Consider the following 24,359-nt stretch of genomic DNA (forward strand, 5'->3'; position numbering starts at 1 on the left):
ACTACATACATACTACATACATACTACATGCTTGCTACATACATACTACATACATACTACATGCATGCTACATACATACTACATGCATGCTACATGCATGCTACATACATACTACATGCTACATACATACCACATACATACTACATACATACTACATACATACTACATGCTACATACATACTACATATATACTACATGCATGCTACATACATACTACATGCTACATACATACCACATACATACTACATACATGCTACATGCTACATACATACTACATATATACTACATGCATGCTACATACATACTACATATATGCTACATGCATGCTACATACATACTACATACATACTACATGCTACATACATACCACATATATACTACATACATACAATACATTCATACAATACATACATAGACATACAGTACATATAACATAGAGTAACATACTTACCAATACTTGTCACATTGTTCCCCGAAGCCATTGTCTTTTCCGGAATAAATATTAGCATAACAAACCACAAAAATACTCACCCACGATCCGAAGCAGTCCACGAGTGTGTCCCATGACGATCTTGGGTAGAGAACTGCAGCATCAGATGATGCTGCCGTTCTCTACGGGCTGCAGGAATCCAATGACGGAAGGTAGGTATCCTTCCGCACAGTATTCCTCCGCCACTTAAAAAAAAAAAGTCCCTAGTCTCACTTTATGCCATTGCTGCGTGGGAAATTCCCACACAGCAATGGCATAAAGTGAGACTAGGGACTTTTTTTTTTAAGTGGCGGAGGAATACAATGCGGAAGGATACCTACCTTCCGTCATTGGATTCCTGCAGCCCGTAGAGAACGGCAGCATCAGCTGATGCTGCAGTTCTCTACCCAAGATCGTCGTGGGACACACTCGTGGACTGCTTCGGATCGTGGGTGAGTATTTTTGTGGTTTGTTATGTTAATATTTATTCCGGAAAAGACAATGGCTTCGGGGAACAATGTGACAAGTATTGGTAAGTATGTTACTCTATGTTATATGTACTGTATGTCTATGTATGTATTGTATGAATGTATTGTATGTATGTAGTATATATGTGGTATGTATGTAGCATGTAGTATGTATGTAGTATGTATGTAGCATGCATGTAGCATGCAGTATGTATGTAGCATGCATGTAGTATATATGTAGTATGTATGTAGCATGCATGTAGTATATATGTAGTATGTATGTAGCATGTAGCATGTATGTAGTATGTATGTGGTATGTATGTAGCATGTAGTATGTATGTAGCATGCATGTAGTATATATGTAGTATGTATGTAGCATGTAGTATGTATGTAGTATGAATGTAGTATGTATGTGGTATGTATGTAGCATGTAGTATGTATGTAGTATGTATGTAGCATGCATGTAGCATGCAGTATGTATGTAGCATGCATGTAGTATATATGTAGTATGTATGTAGCATGCATGTAGTATATATGTAGTATGTATGTAGCATGTAGCATGTATGTAGTATGTATGTGGTATGTATGTAGCATGTAGTATGTATGTAGCATGCATGTAGTATATATGTAGTATGTATGTAGCATGTAGTATGTATGTAGTATGTATGTGGTATGTATGTAGCATGTAGTATGTATGTAGTATGTATGTAGCATGCATGTAGCATGCAGTATGTATGTAGCATGCATGTAGTATATATGTAGTATGTATGTAGCATGCATGTAGTATATATGTAGTATGTATGTAGCATGTAGCATGTATGTAGTATGTATGTGGTATGTATGTAGCATGTAGTATGTATGTAGCATGCATGTAGTATATATGTAGTATGTATGTAGCATGTAGTATGTATGTAGTATGTATGTAGTATGTATGTGGTATGTATGTAGCATGTAGTATGTATGTAGCATGCATGTAGCATGCATGTAGTATGTATGTAGCATGCATGTAGTATGTATGTAGTATGTATGTAGTATGTATGTAGCATGCATGTAGCATGCATGTAGTTTGTATGTAGTATGTATGTAGTATGTATGTAGCATGCAGTATGTATGTAGCATGCATGTAGCATGCATGTAGTATGTATGTAGTATGTATGTAGTATGTATGTAGCATGCAGTATGTATGTAGCATGTATGTAGTATGTATGTAGCATATATGTAGTATGTATGTAGCATGTAGTATGTATGTAGCATGTAGTATGTATGTAGCATGCATGTAGTATATATGTAGTATGTATGTAGCATGTAGTATGTATGTAGCATGCATGTAGTATGTATGTAGCATGTAGTATGTATGTAGCATGTAGTATGTATGTAGCATGCATGTAGTATGTATGTAGTATGTATGTAGTATTTTTTTTTTTTTTTTTTTAACATTAAACACATTAGCCGGATGATGGGACTACTACTGTCCCATCATTGGCTAATGTGTCAATCACTGTCATGGTAGCAGGCATCGCCCGATGGGACTTGTAGTCCCATCGGACGATGCCTGCACAGACCCCCGAAGCCTGCACAGACCACCGGCAGGCCGGCACAGCCCCCCGGCAGGCCGGCACAGCCCCCCGGAGCCTGCACAGACCACCGGCAGGCCGGCACAGCCCCCCGGCAGGCCGGCACAGCCCACCGGAGCCTGCACAGCCCACCGGCAGGCCGGCACAGCCCCCTGGCAGGCCGGCACAGACCACCGGAGCCTGCACAGACCCCCTGGCAGGCCGGCACAGCCCCCCGAAAGGCCCGTACAGACCCCAGAGAGGCTGTACAAGGCAAAAACAGGGTTTTTCTTATTCCGATACCGGAAGTCCCATAGACTTGAATGGGACTTCCGGTATCGGAATCGGCGATACCGATACTTTTTTTAAAGATCGGCCGATCCATTCCGATCCGATACTTTGAAGTATCGGACGGTATCGCTCAACTCTAGTTGATACATAAAATGAGAACAATGGGGATAGGGGAAAATTTGTGTAGGTGGGTTAAGAGCTGGCTCAGGGATAGGAAACAAATAGTGGTTATTAATGGTGCACACTCGGGCTGGGTCACGGTTAGCAGTGGGGAACCACAGGGGTCAGTTTTGGGCCCGCTTCTTTTTAACATATTTATTAATGACCTTGTAGGGGGCATAGAGAGTAGAATTTCAATATTTGCAGATGACACTAAACTCTGCAGGGTAATCAATACAGAGGAGGACAATTTTATATTACATGAGGATTTTTGTAAACTAGAAGCTTGGGCTGATAAATGGGGATAAATGTAAGGTCATGCACTTGGGTAGAACGAACAAGATGTACAGTATAATTATGTACTTAATTGTAAAACACTGGGCAAAACTGTCACTGAAAAAGACCTGGGTGTATGGGTGGACGACAAACTCACATTTAGTGGCCAGTGTCAGGCAGCTGCTGCAAAGGCAAATAAAATAATGGGATGCATTAAAAGAGGCATAGATGCTCATGAAGAGAACATAATTTTACCTCTATATAAGTCAATAGTGCGACCACACTTAGAATACTGTGTACAGTTCTGGTCTCCGGTGTATAAGAAAGACAAACTGTAGCTGAACTGGAGTGGGTGCAGAGAAGAGTGACCAAGGTTATTAGGGAACTGGGGGGTCTGCAATACCAAGACAGGTTACTACACTTGGGGTTATTTAGTTATTTAGTTTGGAAAATCGAAGGCTTAGGGGTGATCTTATTACAATGTATAAATATATGCAGGGACAATACAAAGAACTTTCTAATGATCTTTTTACTCATAGACCTGTGACGGGGACAAGGGGGCATCATCTACGTCTGGAGGAAAGAAGGTTTAAGCATACTCACAGCAGTGGCGTAGCGTGGGGGGGGCGGGGGGGCGGTCCGCCCCAGGTGGCACATGTGTGGGGGTGGCGCCGCAGCAGCAGCAATTCCTCTCTGTGGGAGAAGCGCAGAGGCAGTGAGGCACAGAGTGCAGTGCAGCGGCGGGCAGGGAGCAATCACAGCAGCTCCGCTGCCTGCAAGAGAGAATACCATGAGCGGAGCTGCAAGGACCCGTCCTGCTTCCTGCCCGCTGCCCGCGCTTCCTGTTTGACACAGAGAAGCGCCGCTGAATGACATCATCATTCAGCGGCCGCTGCTGTGTGAGCGAGGAAGCGCGGGCGATGTTGCGGACAGGTGAGAGGAGAGAGGTGGTGTCTGTGTGTGTATGTATATGTATGTGTGTATGTCTGTCTGTGTGTGTGTGTGTGTGTATGTATGTATGTCTGTCCGTGTCTATGTCTGTGTGTGTAGGTTAGCCTGGCCCTGAAGGAGATGGGGACATGAGAAGACTGTGATGGAAGAGAAGGCCTTAATGCCTGGGCCTGGGGTGATGGGAGAAGGCCATGAGGGGGTAATGGGAGAAGGCCATGACGGGGGCGATGCGGAGAAGGCAATGATGGGGAGAAGACAATGATGGGGTGATGGAGCAAGCAATGATGGGAGTGATGGGGAGAAGGCAGTGATGGGGTGAAGGAGAAGGCAATGCTGCGAGTGATGGAGCAGGCAATGATGGGGGTGATGGAGCAGACAATGATGGGAGTGATGGGGTGATGGAGCAGGCAATGATGGGGGTGATGGAGCAGACAATGATGGGGTGATGGAGCAGGCAATGATGGGAGTCATGGGGAGAAGGCAGTGATGGGGTGATGGAGAAGGCAATGATGGGAGTGATGGGGAGAAGACAATGATGGGGTGATGGAGCAGGCAATGATGGGAGTGATGGAGCAGGCAATGATGGGGATGATGGATCAGGCAGTGATGGGGTGATGGAGAAGGCAATAATGGGGTGATGGAGCAGGCAATGATGGGAGTGATGGGGAGAAGACAATGATGGGGTGATGGAGCAGGCAATGATGGGAGTCATGGGGAGAAGGCAGTGATGGGGTGATGGAGCAGGCAATGATGGGAGTGATGGGGAGAAGGCAGTGATGGGGTGAAGGAGATGGCAATGATGGGAGTGATGGAGCAGGCTATGATGGGATGATGGAACAGACAATGATGGGAGTGATGGGGTGATGGAGCAGGCAATGATGGGAGTCATGGGGAGAAGGCAGTGATGGGGTGATGGAGAATGCAATGATGGGAGTGATGGGGAGAAGGCAGTGATGGGGTGATGGAGAAGGCAATGATGGGAGTGATGGGGAGAAGACAATGATGGGGTGATGGAGCAGGCAATGATGGGAGTGATGGGGAGAAGGCAGTGATGGGGTGAAGGAGAAGGCAATGATGGGAGTGATGGAGCAGGCAATGATGGGGGTGATGGAGCAGACAATGATGGGAGTGATGGGGTGATGGAGCAGGCAATGATGGGAGTGATGGGGTGATGGAGAAGGCAATGAAGGGAGTGATGGGAGAAGACAATGATGGGGTGATGGAGCAGGCAATGATGGGAGTGATGGGGAGAAGACAATGATGGGGTTATGGAGCAGGCAATGATGGGAGTGATGGGGAGAAGGCAATGATGGGGAGAAGGCAAGGGTGGGGGTGATGGGGAGAAGGCAATGATGGGGGTGATGGAGAGGGCAATGATGGGGTGGGGGAGAGGAAAATAATGGGATGCGAGGGGAGGAGGACAATGAGGACAATGTAATCCCTTATTACGTACCATCCTCTCTAGTTATATATGATGCCGTCCCTTATTATATAGCTTCCTCTGCTGTTATGTATAGTGCTGTCTCTTACATAGTGTATTCTTGTTAATTTTGTTATTTACAGTGCCCTCTTTTATTACATAGTCCCCTCTCTTTTTAGATATAAAATGACTGCTGATCGAGGAGCCGGTGACCAAACTACCAGTCCATCAGCTCCTCCATTAGAAAGGAAGCTTTCCCATGCTCCATCAGCCATCATTGCATTATACAGCCAACAAGACAGGACCGTATGTAATAAAAAACAGGGCTCTATATAATTCAATATGTAAGGTCTGTCACATTATTAAAAATTATTATTAAAAAAGCCATTAGGTCTTCATCCAGCATCATCAAGCTAATACATACATATATATAGAGATAACTGCAAGAAGATGAAAGTCTAGAAATAATAACAGCAGAGTTAGTAGCAGACTAAAAATTAGATCTTTGAGTGTAGTGTGGGCTCTTCGAACGACCAAAGGGGCGGCAAATTTTTCGACCGCCCCGGGCGCCACAAACAGTTACTATGCCACTGACTCACAGACACGGATTCTTTACTGTATGAGCAGAGCAGTGAGACTATGGAACTCTCTGCCATATGATGTTGTAATGAGTGATTCCCTAATAAAATTTAAGAAGGGACTGGATGCCTTTCTTGAAAAGTATAATATTACCGGGTATATACACTAGTTTCCTTAATATTGCGTTGATCCAGAGAGCTAGTCTGATTGCCGTATGTGGAGTCGGGAAGGAATTTTTTTCCCCAATGTGAAGCTTACTGTTTGCCACATGGGTTTTTTTTGCCTTCCTCTGGATCAACATGTTAGGGCAAGTTAGGATAGGATATGGGTTGAACTAAATGGACTTAAAGTCTTCCTTCAACCTTAATAACTATGTTACTATGTTACCAACCTATGGAGGGTGAATAATGCCGCATACAGAATTTTATGTGTGCACTGGTATACTAAACAATCACCCCCTCCATGGGTGATTGTTGCAAGGGTGGTTTGGTTGTAATAATGGACCAAAAGGACTACATTAATTGGGTTGAAATCATGTTATAAGATAACACCACGTACGATCGTTTATCTGTGAATCCCACCACTAGTATCAAGGAACGCATTTCCAAAATCATAGATGAGGGTTTTTATCTGGGTCTTTTTGATAAAAGAGAGAGAGAGTATCTCAAAGTTTGTAACCCGGTTACCCCCCATTCTCTATGCGCTACCCAAAACACACAAGTGTTTTAATCCTCCACCAATGAGACCCACAGTCTCAGGTATCGGTTCCCTGGATGAGAGGCTGGGTGAGTGGTTGGACCTGCTCCTCCAGCCTCTTGTCCAGAGGACCCCTGGGTACATTAGAGGTAGCATGGATGTTTTAAATGACATGGAAAATCTCCTCTGGCAATCCAATTTCTCGTGGATAACTTTGGATGTAGTCTCTTTATATACCTCTATCCCTCATACAGTAGCCCTTCATGCACTAAAGTTTCATCTAGAAAAATATGTTAATTTCTCATTTGATTAAATCAATTTTGTCCTGGAAGTTGTACAATTCTTCAAAATCAACAATTATTTCAGCTTTAACCAAAATTTTTATAGACAAATAAGCGGAGTTTCAATGGGTGCAAAATACTCCCCCTTTCTCGTGAATCTGGTTATGAGTTGGTGGGAGGAATTGTATGTATATACTGTGGCTAATCCCTTCGTGGATTGTATCATACTATATGGTAGATACATAGATGACGTGATCATTGTGTGGGGTTCTCATGTATCCATTGTGCAGGATCTAGTGTGTTACTTTAATTTTAACCCTTTTAACCTTAAATTCACAGTTCATCATGATTCTTCCTGCATAGACTTTCTCGATCTTAAATTGAGGGGTATACTGAATGAGATAGTCATTACTTCCACTTTTAGGAAGCACACGGCGGGTAACACTATTTTACACGCCAACAGTTATCACCCCAAACACACAATCAGGAGTATTCCAGTGGGAGAAATAACCAGGGCCAAACGTAACTGCAGTATTCAGAGCGACTACAAAAGGGACGTTGATGAAATTAAAAAACGCTTGGGGGATAGAGGTTACAAAAACTGGAGTTTGAAAAGAGCTGAAAAAATAGTAAATAAAAAACCACGGTTTAAAACAGATTCTGACACTGGGAAAAAGAACACAAATCCTGTAACTTTAGTTTTATAATACAGTAACCAGTTTCCCATTATCAGAAATATGATCCTTTATAATTTGTCGATTTTAAAAAAGGATTCTGAAATAGCAACGATTATTAAAAATGAGTGGAGAGTAGTATCTAGAAGAGAACCATCTTTGAAACAAACTCTTTCCCCAAGATGTTTTTTTAATCAGGCAATACCCAAGCAAGTAATAGATTAAATATCAAGGGATTTCACAAGTGTGGGGCCACAGTGTGCAAAACTTGCAAGTTTTTCAAAAAATGTGTGGAATTTTTTGATTCTAGTGGACATAATAAGTTCCCTATAAAAACTTTTTTGAATTGCAGTACAAACAATGTAGTTTATATTATGGAGTGTACTTCATGCTGTTTGAAATACGTTGGGAGCACAAAGCGTCAATTAAAACGAGAATCAGAGAGCACATCCATGATGTTGAAAATGTGAATATATATAGGAATACGTCTCAGGTTTCAAAACATTTCATAGATTGTCATCAAAGCAATTTGGAATCCCTTAACCCCTTCGCACCCGAGCCTGTTTTTGCCTTCGTGACCGGGCCAATTTTTTCAATTCTGACCAGTGTCACTTTATGAGGTCATAACTCTAGAACGCTTCAACGGATCCTACTGATTCTGACAATGTTTTCTCATGACATATTGTACTTCATGATGGTGGTAACATTTTTTAGATATGATCTGCACTTATTTGTAAAAAAATCAAAATTTGGTAAAAATTTAGAAAATTTTGCAATTTTCAAACTTTTAATTTTTATGCCCTTAAATCAGAGAGTGATATCGCACAAAATAGTTAATAAATAACATTTCCCACATGTCTACTTTACATCTGCACAATTTTGGAAACATAATTTTTTTTTTTTAGGAAGTTATAAAGGTTAAAAGTTGACCAGCGATTTCTCATTTTTACAACAAAATTTGCAACACCATTTTTTTAGGGACCACCTCACATTTGAAGTGAGTTTGGGGGGTCAATATGACAGAAAATACCCAAAATTGACACCATTCTAAAAACTGCACCTCTCAATGTACTCAAAACCACATTCAAGAAGTTTATTAACCCTTCAGGTGCTTCACATGAATGAATGGAATATGGAAGGAAAAAATAAACATTTAACTTTTTTTCACAAACATTTTACTTCAAAACCATTTTTTTTTATTTTCACAAGTGTAAAAAGAGAAAATGAACCACTAAATTTTTTGTGCAATTTCTCCTGAATACGCCAATACCCCGTATGTGGGGCTAAACCACTGTTTGAGCACACGGCAGAGCTCAGAACGGAAGGAGTGCTGTTTGACTTTTTCAAAGCAGAATTGGCTGGAATTGAGATCGGATGCCATGTCGCATTTGGAGAGCCCCTGATGTACCTAAACAGTGGAAACCCCACACAAGTGACCCCATTTTGGAAATTAGACCCCCCCAAGGGACTTATCTAGATGTGTGGTGAGCACTTTGAACCCCCAAGTGTTTCACTAAAGTTTATAATGTAGAGCCGTGAAAATAAAAAAAAATCATTTTTTTTCCACAAAAATGATCTTTTAGCCCCCAATTTTTATTTTCACAAGGGTAACAGGAGAAATTGGACCCTAAGAGTTGTTGTCCAATTTGTCCTGAGTACGCTGGTATGCCATATGTTGGAGAAAACTACTGTTTGGGCACACGGTGGGGCTCGGAAGGGAAGTAGTGACGTTCTGAAATGCAGACTTTGATGGAATGGTCTGCGGGTGTCATGTCGCGTTTGCAGAGCCCCTGATGTACCTAAACAGTGGAAACCCCACACAAGTGACCCCATTTTGGAAACTAGACCCCCCAAGGAACTTATATAGATGTGTGGTGAGCACTTTGAACCCCCAAGTGTTTCAGTAAAGTTTATAATGTAGAGGCGTGAAAATAAAAAAATCATTTTTTTTCCACAAAAATGATCTTTTAGCCCCCAATTTTTATTTTCACAAGGGTAACAGGAGAAATTGGACCCTAAGAGTTGTTGTCCAATTTGTCCTGAGTATGCTGGTATGCCATATGTTGGAGAAAACTACTGTTTGGGCACACGGTGGGGCTCGGAAGGGAAGTAGTGACGTTCTGAAATGCAGACTTTGATGGAATGGTCTGCGGGTGTCATGTCGCGTTTGCAGAGCCCCTGATGTACCTAAACAGTGGCAACCCCCCACAAGTGACCCCATTTTGGAAACTAGACCCCCCAAGGAACTTATATAGATGTGTGGTGAGCACTTTGAACCCCCAAGTGTTTCAGTAAAGTTTATAATGTAGAGGCGTGAAAATAAAAAAATCATTTTTTTTCCACAAAAATGATCTTTTAGCCCCCAATTTTTATTTTCACAAGGGTAACAGGAGAAATTGGACCCTAAGAGTTGTTGTCCAATTTGTCCTGAGTATGCTGGTACGCCATATGTTGGAGAAAACTACTGTTTGGGCACACGGTGGGGCTCGGAAGGGAAGTAGTGACGTTCTGAAATGCAGACTTTGATGGAATGGTCTGTGGGTGTCATGTCGCGTTTGCAGAGCCCCTGATGTACCTAAACAGTGGAAACCCCACACAAGTGACCCCATTTTGGAAACTAGACCCCCCAAGTAACTTATATAGATGTGTGGTGAGCACTTTGAACCCCCAAGTGTTTCAGTAAAGTTTATAATGTAGAGGCGTGAAAATAAAAAAATCATTTTTTTTCCACAAAAATGATCTTTTAGCCCCCAATTTTTATTTTCACAAGGGTAACAGGAGAAATTGGACCCTAAGAGTTGTTGTCCAATTTGTCCTGAGTATGCTGGTACGCCATATGTTGGAGAAAACTACTGTTTGGGCACACGGTGGGGCTCGGAAGGGAAGTAGTGACGTTCTGAAATGCAGACTTTGATGGAATGGTCTGTGGGTGTCATGTCGCGTTTGCAGAGCCCCTGATGTACCTAAACAGTGGAAACCCCACACAAGTGACCCCATTTTGGAAACTAGACCCCCCAAGGAATTTATATAGATGTGTGGTGAGCACTTTGAACCCCCAAGTGTTTCAGTAAAGTTTATAATGTAGAGGCGTGAAAATAAAAAAATCATTTTTTTTCCACAAAAATGATCTTTTAGCCCCCAATTTTTATTTTCACAAGGGTAACGGGAGAAATTGGACCCTAAGAGTTGTTGTCCAATTTGTCCTGAGTCCTGAGTACGCTGGTACCCCATATGTGGGAGAAAACTACTGTTTGGGCACACGGTGGGGCTCGGAAGGGAAGTAGTGACATTCTGAAATGCAGACTTTGATGGAATGGTCTGCAGGCGTCATATTGCATTTACAGAGCCCCTGATGTACCTAAACAGTGAATTCTAATTCCAACCCTAACCCCAACACACCCCTAACCCTAATCTCAGCCCTAACCATAACCCTAACCACAAACCTAACACCAACACACCCATAACCTTAATCCCAGCCCTAGCCCTAGCCCTAGCCCTAACCCTAACCCTAGCCCTAGCCCTAACCCTAGCCCTAGCCCTAACCCTAACCCTAACCCTAGCCCTAGCCCTAGCCCTAACCCTAACCCTACTTTTTTTTTATTTTTGTCACAAGATCGCTGCCCTGCGATCTGACTCATAGTAACGCCACTTCACCTCTGATCATCTGTCAGTGTGAGATCAGAGGAGAAGCAGCGTTACTATGTGACAAGATCGCTGCCTGGCACATAATAACGCGACTTCTCCTCTGATCTCACAATGACAGATGATCAGAGGTGAAGCAGCGTTACTGTGTGACAAGATCGCTGCCTGGCACAGCTGTGCCAGGCAGCGATCAGCTGTGCCAGGCAGCGATCTAGTCACACAATAACGCTGCCTCACCTCTGATCAGCTGTCAGTGTTAGATCAGAGGGAGAAGCCGCGTTACAATGAGGGAGATCGCTGGAAAACAAGCATCTTTCCCAGCGATCGCTCCCATTGGCTGCTGTGACGCTGACGTCATCGGGACCTGAACCAATCAGGTCTTGATGATGTCGGGGGTCCCAGCATGCATTGCGCACCGGGATCCCCGCGTTGTAAGGTATGTGGGGGTCCCGGGGGGCACAAAACCGCCGACAGTAGATAAACGTCGGCGCTGCACAAAGCCCAGCAAGCGCCAACGTTTATCTACTGTGGGCGGTCGTGAAGAGGTTAAAGTTTATGCCATAGAAAAAAATCATAAATCCACTAGGGGAGGGGATACTTAAGTGGCCCTAAGAAATAGGGAAGCCTGGTGGATATTTAAATTAAATTAAATACAAGATTACCCTTAGGTCTGAACAAAAGAAAGGATATTATGTTGTTTTATTAATTTTTTGCACAAGAATCAAACAGAAATATTTTTTCCTGGTGTGCTGGGATTGCTCCAATATGTGTTATAAATAAAAGAAAACTTGGATATAATTTCCTTTTTTCTGTGGAGCGATTCAGGCTGTTAACATCATCCCAAAGTATACATATACTGTATATATACATATACATGTTGTTCCACTAATTCATTATTCAGGGATCAAACAAATAATTTTTTCCAGCATACTGAGATCGCTCTAACATAAGGTTAAAATTGGATACAATTTCCCTTTTTTTTTCCGGAGCGCTCCAGACTGTTCAGAATTATTCTTGACTAGCTGAAGAGCCTGGCGCTGCCCGGGCATAGTACCTAACTGTGGGTCCCGCTCTCTTCCTTAACAGCCCCGCTCTCCACCCGCCAACATGCTCTGTCCTTCCGCAGCACTACTCTCCACCCGCCGTCACGCTCTCTCCTTCCACAGCCCCGCTCTACACCCGCCATCACGCTCTCGCCTTCCACAGCCCTGCTCTACACCCGCTGTCCCGTTCTATCCCTCCGCAGCCCCTCTCTCTTCCTTCACAGCCCAGCTCTTCTGCTGTCTCCCTCCACAGCCCCGCTTTCTTCCTTCACAGACCTGCTCTCTTCCTTCACAGCCCTGCTCTCCCGCTCTCTCCCTCCACAGCCCCGCTCTCTTCCTTCACAGCCCTGCACTCTCCCTCCACAGCCCCGCTCTCTCCCTCCACAGCCCCGCTGTCTTCCTCCACAGCCCCGCTCTCCCCATCCACAGCCCTGCTCTCTTCCTTCACAGCCCCGCTCTCCCGCTCTCTCTCTCCACAGCCCCGCTGTCTTCCTCCACAGCCCTGCTTTCCCACTCTCTCCCTCCACAGCGCTGCTCTCCTGCTCTCTCCCTCCACAGCCCTGCTCTACCACTCTCTCCCTCCACAGCCCCGCTGTCTCCCTCCACTGCCCTGCTCTCCCGCTCTCTCCCTCCACAGCCCTGCTCTCCCACTACTTCCTTGCACAGCCCCACTGTCTTCTTCCACAGCCCTGCTCTTTCCCTCCACAGCACCGCTGTCTTCCTCCACAGCGTCAGCCTCACCCTCCATGCACCAAGTGCGGTGATGCCGGGACCAGGAGAGAGAGCTGTGCAGATTGTTCGGCCGGAGTGGGCAGAGCTAGAGCAGAGCTGCAGCGTGTGTGATTGGGTGGCCTGCGGAGGGCATGGCCTAGCGCTGTAGTAGGCCGCAGTAGAAGCCAGGGACTAAATTTAGGCTGGGAAGCTGCAGGGGAGAGGGGGATAGCACGGTTGGCGATGGGGAGCACCGACTGAGCCGAGACAGGGCTGGGAGGCCCCTGTCCGGAAGACTGTCTTCCTCCACAGCCCCGTTCTCCATGCACTGTCCTGCTGTAGCTTTATCCGTCCTCAGCCCAGCTCTCCATCCGCATCCCACTCTGATGCTTCGGGATTGGTTGATGTCCCACACTGCTCCTTCGTGATTGGTTGGTGATACACACATGCATACATTCATTTTTATATATATAGTTTATGTATATGTATACATTTATTCTGAAGGTGTCCAAATAATATTTGCCTTCTGTTTTGAATATATGTATGTTCATTCATAGCATTTTTCCATGCAAACTTTCTGCTATAATCATGATAAGATTTTATTGTTTTATTTTATGTGATTCAGTGTCCTATTTTGTATGTTTTATGTTTTAATTATTTCACCGGTGTGTATCCCAGATCTCAGCATAAAAGTGCTGCATTTTCAAATGTCGGTCATCATGATTAAGGGAGCTTAGTCTCCAGAAACGCGTTGATCCGACCATGTGTAAGGTGCCATGCTGATGCTTTACCCTCTCTATGAAATGTGTTTGTAGTGAATAAAAAACTCTGCTTTTCACTACGCTGTTGAGCTGGACATTCTTCTTCATTTGAGTCATGGAATCCACCATGTACTGTATCGAGATAACCTGGCAACGATCAGCTTATATCACATATGCGAGTAACCCCAGAGACCCCACCAATACTATCAACCATGAAATCAAGACTTTACTCACAATGTTCATATGCAGGTACCTCAGTAACATCTTATGTGTCACAAGAAGGGTAGGCTGAACTACGCCCCCCAAAAGAGGAAGAAAAAGCAACCACTCCAATATAAATGCATGCAAAGAGGAACCAGAGTAAACACGTGAATAGAATAAAAATTCATCATTATTATAGTCAATAGAAATATACAGTATAAATACAATGACAAGCATAGCAATGGACAGAATAAAAATAGGACAACACCACAGGGTGAGAGCAGCAAAACCCAGGTTGAACACACTGCCTAACTGCACATGGGTGCGCATAAATGCATGTGGTACAGAGCGGGCAAGATATATAAAGATATATAGCCAGTGCACGTTTTACCACTATGTATCCATGTAATGGCACCCCAAACCGCTGATGTAAAAAGCATTTGTGGTTGTCAGATGTAGAACATATACAAAGGCAATATCTTACCAAAGTGACTGTAAAGGCAGAGTGGACCCTGGGCAACAAACACGCTTTCTCAAGGGAAGTGTATGTTGGGTGAGGAACAGGACCTTCTTAAGCCCCATGTGACAGATCACATGGTGACCGGTGGACCAATCACAGTGGTTCTCAGCGGCACATGCGCACTGGACGTCCCGAGTGCCGGCCAATGCAGGGAAAACCGTCACACATTACCCCGGGTGCACGGGGAGGGGGGAATTTCCCCAGAGCCCGGGAAAAGGTTAAGAGACACCAGGGAAAGCAGAGCGCAAGTGCACAACCACTGTATCACCAACGAAATGTTAGATCAATATATGATATATAGATGGAGAATCACAGGTGAATATACAGATATAAGTGGGAATCCATCAGTTCAAATGTCAGAGCATATAATCATTATGGGCGCAAATACACAGTCATATTGATATGCACAGTCCCAGGTACAAATTCAAACAATATCAATATATCAACATTAACCACTCTAGGTACATAAGAGCAGACACATCAGTATATAAAATCTTATATGCATACAGAACCAAGATCAGTGCATCAGTATGAAAGGACGAGAGATGTAGGTCTTTGAAAAGCAAAACAGCCGATAATGGTGAGAAATATGGTTCCGAGCGAAAAAAGGTCCCGCAGCAAACTGAAAAGGCAAAAAATTTATTTTCTACAATTAAAAACAATAAAAAAATAATAAAACCAATTTGACACATGCCCTACTCATTGCTATATCTGAACTTCAGTCCCTGCCTGACGTGGTCTTTAAACCGGCTGACAAGGGGGGAATATTGTTGTCTGGCCTCATGATCAATACGAGCGTGAGGCATTTCGTCAATTGAGGGACTCTGATACTTATTTACCTGGGCGGTCCTTTACGTGAGCTTATCTTCGAGCTGTTTCACTATATCCTTACCCACAACTTTTTTACTTTTAAAGACCAGTTTTTCTTGCAGAAATGCAGCACAGCCATGGGCGCAGTCTGTGCGCCCGCGTATGCCAATCTCTTCCTTGGTTCGTGGGAGAGATCTATTTTTGGTGATGCGGGCACGCCGGCCGCCTCCCATGTGTTGTGCTGGCATAGATACATTGATGACATTCATTTCTTGTGGGATGGGACTGTGCAATCAATTCTTGGATGTTATTATGAATGTGGACCACACGAGTCATATTCAAACCGATGTTAATCGTAAGCCAACATCTGTTAATTCCTTGGTCCACACATCCTCTGCTCACTATTCATCCACCATAAGGGCTGTCTTGGTCGGACAGTTCCTACGGATGAGGCGGATCTGTTCATCGGATGCCAAGTTTGAAGCCCAATCAGCTGATTTGAGGTCACGCTTTTCCAGCCGTGGGTACTCAAACAGTTGTATAAAAAATGGTTATCAAAAAGCAAGGGCTACTCCAAGAGCCAGTCTCCTCAAGTCCCAAAAGGGGAACCCCCGTGCCACTAAAGATGGACCTTTTAGGTTCATTTCCACTTTTAATCATCAATGGGAGGATATGAGACGTATTCTTATTAAACATTGGCCGATTTTGGGTACCGAGCCCTCCCTGGGTTTGTCTTTGGGTAAACATCCCTTGATGACTTCAAGAAGGTCAAAAAATCTCAATGACCTCCTTGTCAAGAGCCATTATGTGCCTATGTTAGCTAATCCGTTTGGCACTAGGGGCCCTACCGCCGGCTCTATACCTTGTGGTCACTGTCTGGCATGCACAAATGTCCTGCGCTGCACTACCTTCAGTTCCTCGGACGGACGGAAACAGTTCGATATCCGTTATCGGATATCATGCAGCAGTACAAATGTAATCTATTATGCTACATGTGGCTGTCCAAAAATATATATTGGTCTTACGTCTAGGGAGCTGAGAACATGGGTACGTGTGCACGTGCGGGACATTTGTGCATCAAAGACAGTGACTGATACTTCACTTCTCAAAACGTTGCCACGACATTTCCGGTAGTATCATAATGGTGAGCCCACTTCCCTTAAAATCAGAGGAATTGATCAAGTCCACTTAGGTGTAAGAGGTGGCAATTATAAATGTAGGTTGGCCCAAGTTGAAGCTAAATGGATCGTTACACTGGACACCATGACTCCCAGGGGCATAAATGAATCTTTGTCCTTCTCTTCCTTTTTGTAGGATATACCCTAACTTCCATACTAAATTGGATTAGAATTGATTATTGTTCCTTTCTCCCTGCTTGCTCCCCATTCCAGGTTTTGGGGACCTCTTGGTTTTATTATTTTTTATTGTTTTTAATTGTATAAAATAAATTTTTTGCCTTTTCAGTTTGATGTGGGACCTTCTTTCACTCGGAACCATATTTCTCACCATTATAGGCTGTTTTGCTTGTCAAAGACCTACATCTCTCGTCCTTTCATGCTGATGCACTGATCTTGTTTCTATATGCATATAAGATTTTATATACTGATGTGTTTCGGTTCCTGTTGCGCGCCCGGTGCGGAACCGGCATAGGGAACGTTAGGAGTGCAGGGACACTGGTACAGGGGAGCTCAGGAGGTCTCCACTTCCCTATTCCCTATCGCAGGGCCCACCATTGTTAATGTTTCCCAGGTTTCCCTTATTGTTTAAATTCGCCTTACTGGAGGCGGGGTTTCCAGACTTGTATATACGGGTAATGTCTAAATTCGCCAATTGGAGGCGGTGTATCCAGCTGCACGTCTTATTATTTAAATTCGCCCCACTGGAGGCGCTGTATCCAGGGTCACAGGTGTCTTATGGGTTCGCCTTGCGGTACTCACTGAGTCCAGACACACGTGACCGTGACAGTTTTCATATTAGACAGTATAGGACCATCTCGAATAGGTTTATCTTGCTATGATTTTATGGCTTTTATGCTATTTTTGAAACAGAAACAATATCACTAAGAGTCCTATTTTATTTAAAAGCACTTTTGCTTTTTACTTATTTAGTCACAGCAGGTTTTATGGTCAATTTTGTTTCTTGTAGGTGTGATGTTATTTTTAGGTCTTTTAAGTATGTATGCCTACATAAAGCTTTATGTCTCATCATATAATGCCTGACAAACTTGATGATGTTGCGTTCAGTCCTTTGTGTGGGCCATATTATCTCTTCCAAGATTCCTTCATTGCGCTATAGTAATCTGATATCCAGTTATATATCATCATATGGGTTGTCACACAGGATCTGTTTTACTGTCAGCAGCATATATCTTATCCTATTCCCAAATTTTGGAGTGCTAGTTTCTTATACTTTGCTCATGTAAAAACCTGAACCTGACGCTGGTCTATTCCTGTCCAGCTGCTGAGGTGGGCACCCAAAGCTAACAAAATTGCACCCCAACTTGACTGCAGCTTACCCTGAAAGTCCTTAGCAGCTCCTAGGATCACTAGAGTAGCAGTTCGAGAAGGAATAAAGGAGTCACACATGAAACAACTGCAACCAACACAAAGTGCAGAAAAGTGAATGAATCAAACAAATTCTAACACCAGCAGAAAACACAAGTAGGAGAAAGTATTGCTGCACCTGAAAGGTGATAGGACAGACAAACATGTGTCTTTCATTTACTCTTTTACCCAAAACTGACAGAAACAAAGATGTCTAAATTTAAAATCCCAAAGAAAAGGTGTATCTGTTGTGGCTCAGTGGAAATAGATGCCAACAACGGAACACAGAATCAAGGGTTTGAATCCAGAAATGTGACATTTGCACACCTGACTATATTCTTTAAAAAAAATCCCTGAATTTGTGCACATGTACCTAGAACAATTGATACTCTTTGAAAGACAAAGGATGGTCAACAGAGATGAGCGGATCAATACGTGTAAACTCAGTCTATGGTTCAGGTCAATGCTCTCTGGCCATAGGCAGGTGCTGCATGAATTTCCTGAGCATATGGGCTTCCATGGGTAGAGAGCACTGACCTGGACCATGAATCAGGGCTGCGTGAAGTGATCTGCTCACCTGTAGTTTTAAATGATATAGTCTACCATTTTACATAATATCGGCAAACAGACACAGGATTAACATTTTCATAAGAAGTTTATTGATTCTACACATTGTCATTGCTACATACCTGTCCTGGGTATCGCAGCTCATCTTTCTTCACCTCAGTCCTCTGCCGTCAGTTGTACTCCAAGTCTGGAGTTGCAGGTTACCTGGCATGGCTCATTGATGTCATCTTCATGATCTTATTTAAGGCCCATTAGGACACATACCTGTGTCTTCAGGTAGTGATTTCAATATATTAGTTTTGTTTACACCACCTTCTGTGCACATCATGGTAACTTGCTTCTATTCCTGCTGTCTTCACTTTATCCATCCTGCTGCTCCCATGATTCCTGACTGTCCATGTCCTCACTCCCCATATGCCATCCTGCCAGCTGAACCAACATCCAGGGTCCATGTCCCCACCTGGACCTGGGGTATTGTGGGTCCAATTCACAAGGTGAGCTTAAAACCTACTCTAGAACCTAGCTCTCTCTTTCATCCCACTTACAACTTGAGCCCACTGAAACATATGAAAACAAGCAGCCAATGTTACTTGGAAAACTCACACAGTTAGCCACATTATTTCAGCAAAATTAAATTACCGCTGATTCATGGAGAAATCAATTTTTGGGACAAAATGGCGATTTTGCATTTAAAAAAATTTGATAATCTCTAAATAACATGTGTATTTTTGATAGCATTTCTATTTAGCAGCATTTTTCACACTTGTCTAAAACCTCAGCACAGTATTGTACGTATATCAAGCACCACTCACCCTTAAAACTCACCAAAATAATTTCATAAAAAATCACTGAAGTGCTTTTAATGTTTTGATATTAAGATATATCTAACATCTGTCTGATTGTATTTACTTGCAGTAAAAAAGCAGCAAAAATACCAAGATTTTTTTATACAGTATATGTATATAGAAAAATATACAAATTTAAGTGCTGTGTTTTTTTATGTTTTGCTGTATAGTAAATATGTAAAAGCAATAGTGCATATAAATAACATCGGGTACTTAGTAAACCATGTTTTTGATTTAAAAAAAAAGCATAAAAGCTTTCCACTAACGTCAAGGTGTACTCCAGTATTTGGGTACAATTTGACATTGGTGGGGAGGCTTTTATGCTTATTTTCTTACAGCAGGGTATTTGTTTATTTTGATTCTGTCTCAGGTTTTGTCTGCTTGATGGCAAGTGTGAACATGCTACTATTTTGCATGCATACCAACTTGTACTCCAGTTCATTTTTTTTTTTTTTCGTTTTGAGTTTTAGGTTTCTGTATTTAGTGCAGGTTAGGGTGTTGCCTCCTTTCCTTTGAGCTGGACATTATATTTAAAAAGCTCTCCAATAGCTGTGTGCCCATGTTTAGGACCCAATCCTGCCCAATCCTTATTCCCACAAGACATCACTATGACGCATGCTACGGTCTTCCAACAGCACCATTGCCCTGTATGCCTCATGCCATCATTCTGCCACACCAGGTATATCTCGATAAAGGCCAGACTTTAGGCTGAAGCGTTGATTTGGTTATCTGGAATTCATTGGGTCACTTTACCTTTTCTGTTAAACTCTTTTTTGCAACATAATTTTTGAGTGCCAAAGTTTTACATACTATTGCATGCTAAGGACTTATTATTAGAGGTTACTACCATCTGGAACTTGAGTACACCTTGACGTTGTTTGGATGGCTTTTATGCTTTTTTTTACCAAAAATAGCATTTACTAAGTACCCAGTGTTACAACTATTTGTTTGCACTTTTTCTTTTACTTATTTGCTTACTGCAGGGTCTTGGTTCATTTTGTTTCTGTTTTGGGTTTTGTATGTTTGGTGGCCAGTGTGAACATGCTCCTATTGTGCATGCATATCGACCTATATTCCAGCTATTTTTTTTCAGGTTTAGTATATGTATATGAAATCACCCTCTGACCATTTTAAAACATTAGCATTTAGCAATTAAAACTAAAATTGGGTCCGAACACAGGAGATGTACAAATCTTTCAATTTTAGATGTTCTCTGGTTAGATGTGCATTCAGCTTCAGGTTCCACATCATTATGTAAAGTTAATCCTAAGTCAATAACATCTTAGGCTGGTTTCACATTTGCGTTTTTTTTCGCGGTAATTTAGCGCTAAATAGCGCATGCGTTTTTTTTTCCTATACTTTGCATGGGATGCGCTTATGTGCGCATACACATGCGTTTGTACGCGTTTTACCACGCATGCGTTTTTTTGCGGTATGCGCTCGGGCGCACAAAATGCAACTTGTTGCATTTTTTGTGCGTCCGATTTGCCTCAAAAAAACACATGCGCGCGCAATGCGTTTTTTTACAGCAAGACACCCATTATAAGTCTATGGTGAGCATATGTGCGCATTGGCATGCTTATGTATGCGTTTTTTTGCACATGCGTTTTTTTTTTTACCATTAGTTTAGACAATGGAATTTAGGGGTTTGGGTAAAGTTAGGGTTAGTTAAGGGGGTTTAGGGTTAGGGTCAGGGTTAGGGTTAGGGTTAGGGTTAGGGTCAGGGTTAGGGTTAAGTATGGTTTGGTTAAGGGTTAGGGTCAGGGTTAGGGTTAGGGTTAGGGTTAGGGTCAGGGTTAGGGTTAAGTATGGTTTGGTTAAGGGTTAGGGTCAGGGTTAGGGTTAGGGTTAGGGTTAGGGTCAGGGTTAGGGTTAAGTATGGTTTGGTTAAGGGTTAGGGTTAGGGTTAGGGTCAGGGTTAGGGTTAGGGTTAGGGTCAGGGTTAGGGTTAGGGTTAGGGTCAGGGTTAGGGTCAGGGTTAGGGTTAAGTATGGTTTGGTTAAGGGTTAGGGTCAGGGTTAGGGTCAGGGTTAGGGTTAAGTATGGTTTTGTTAAGGGTTAGGGTCAGGGTTAGGGTTAGGGTTAGGGTTAGGGTCAGGGTTAGGGTTAGGTATGGTTTGGTTAAGGGTTAGGGTTAGGGTCAGGGTTAGGGTTAGGGTTAGGGTCAGGGTTAGGGTTAGGGTTAAGGTTAGTTAGGGTTTGGGCTAGGGTTAAGTATGGTTTGGTTAAGGGTTAGGGTCAGGGTTAGGGTTAAGTATGGTTTGGTTAAGGGTTAGGGTTAGGGTTAGGGTCAGGGTTAGGGTTAGGGTTAGGGTCAGGGTTAGGGTTAGTAAAGTCATGGTTTGGGTTAGTTTGAGGGGCCACCTAATGTTGGAAAAAAACGCAAACGCGGTAAAAACGCACTAAAAACGCATACAAACGCATAAAAACGCTGCATTTTTTTCATGCATGCTCATAAAAATGCTTGAAAAAAACGCAGCAGTTGTATGCTTTTGTATGCGTTTTTCAATGCGTTTTTTTGCGGGAAAAACGCGCTGCAAAAAAAAGCAAGTGTGAAACAGGCCTTAGAGGTGGGGAAAAAGGCAGAACATGTTGAGAAAATCTCTTAGTTTACTATTAATGAATATGAGAAGTTTCCATCGATACACACTTTTAAAAGGTTGCACTGCTATTCTGCAATGCAGCACATCATTGTGTAATGCTACATTCATGTGTTTTTGGACTTGGACAGTTACCTGCTGTTGGTATATACTGTAAATGTTCCCTTCTTAATAAAGCAATAAAACTATATCTTGGAAATTAAATAAAAGTTTATAGTTCAAATTATGTAATGCCAATGACGCTATACAACTGTATTTAATTCAGTTAAGTAAAATGGCTTACAATAGTGACATGTTTCTTAATGTAACAAATATAGTTTCAGCAGATATCCCCAAATGAACAATCACAAACTAGAGAGCAAGGTGGTTATTTTTATGATTGAATAGCTGTATGTTTCTATCTATAAAACTAGATAGGTTACGATTTGTTTGCTGATGGGACTCGGTACTGTAAGGCACTGAACAATCAGTGGTTTGCAAATAAATCTGCCTATATATTGGGCAGTCATGCAATAAGTGACCTTCATTTATAAGGGTTTCAGTTTTTTATCACCCCATGTCTAATGTGCAACATTACTCTACAGTCAAAATAATCTACAATAATAATATTTGTAAGTTGAAAGTTTCCATAGTAAGCATTTCTCCTAAAAGTGCCTAATGAATAAGACTTGTAAATTGAGACATCGATTATGTGCCATCAAAAATATGCACATTTAATGAAAATGCCATCAAATATATTTAGACACTACTGAACCTAGGTTTACTCAGTATAATAGTGAAATTTAGCCCATTAATTTATGGAATAGCCACAGGAAACAACAAATAATTCCAGCGGATTCTTCCTACTTGGCAATTAAAATCCATTTTATTATTTCATCTTTAAAAAATATTCCATTTAGCAGAAATCCTTGTTATACACAAGGGGATCAGAAAAAAAGGGCACATTGTTGCTTTATGCATGCAGACAATGCGTTTCGACCTTCTTCGGAACTAAGACCTAGAAGAGGACCTAAGAAGCTCAAAGCGCGTTGTCTGCATGCATAAAGCAGCAGTGTGCCCTTTTTTTCTGATCCCCCTGTGTATATCAAGGATTTCTGCTAATAAAATGGATTTTAATTGTCAAGTAGGAAGAATCCGCTGGAATTATTTGTTGTTTCCTGTGGTTATTACATCATGGATGTGCCTCTCCCATTTCATCTCCGTGCGGCTTCCTAGAAGTAAATGGATCTTCTAAAGACGACAGACTGGATGAGCTGGCTATAACTTTTATTGTTTGGATTAATTTATGGACTCTCAATTGTACATGGTAGGATTTTATGAATTCAGAGGACCATCTATGATTAATTCTTTTTTGCTTTTTCTTTTTTCTACATCGTTTCATTTTACCTATTAATCCCAGTGAGAAAAGTGTTTCCATAGTAGTACTTTGCTCTATTTAAAACCTACCCACACTTGGAATTTTTTTTAAAGCAACCGATCATGATGCCTTCGACACCATTTTCTTTTTTTATCTGACATGCCACAGTTGAAGTTTACTATATTGCAGCTAACAAAACTAACAGTGAAAAAAACCCCTTTATTGTGGTTTTATCCTTATTGCAGCTTTTGAATGAATTGAATATTTAATTTCATTTATAACATCACTATAACTACCACTATTTAATCTTGATACATTTTTTTCTTCTGTTATTATGTGATGGACATTTTTATTTCCAAAGTGTAAGATTTTTCTGACAATTAAACTAATATCAGCTTTTAATTATTCCATTTGACATTAACTAATTCAGATTGTTTAATAATAATGATACTGATTTGTAACTTACATTCTAGCTCAACATTTTTTTGAACTCCAGTTCTTTAAAACCACTAACAGTGCAACTTTCCAGATGTCCTAACGCAAGCCAAGGTAGATCAGCAAATTAATCATTTTGACAGCTCTTCTTGTATTAATCTTAGAGCCACCTGTGCTCTTGTGAAGATATCCTGAATACCAGCATTAAACAACCAGATTCAATATTGCTATAGACATTTTATTAAACTTATGTAGACACACACACATTTGTATACCTGTATAATTCTTACATCTCTCTTTCTGTGTCTGTGTGTGTATATACAGCTCTGGCAAAAATTAAGAGACCACTTACAAATGTTCAGTATGCCTGATTTTTCTCTTTATAGGTATATTTTTGAGTAATATGTAAATTGTTCTTTTAGTCTACAAACTTCTGACAACATGTCAGCCAAGCAATATTTTTTTTTTTTTCCGAAAGGGAGAAATGGTCAAAATAAAAAAAGACAGT

This window comes from Dendrobates tinctorius, unplaced genomic scaffold, assembly GCF_039654945.1.
Source record: "Dendrobates tinctorius isolate UK_male_01 unplaced genomic scaffold, ASM3965494v1 ptg000064l, whole genome shotgun sequence".
In the NCBI taxonomy this organism is placed as follows: domain Eukaryota; kingdom Metazoa; phylum Chordata; class Amphibia; order Anura; family Dendrobatidae; genus Dendrobates; species Dendrobates tinctorius.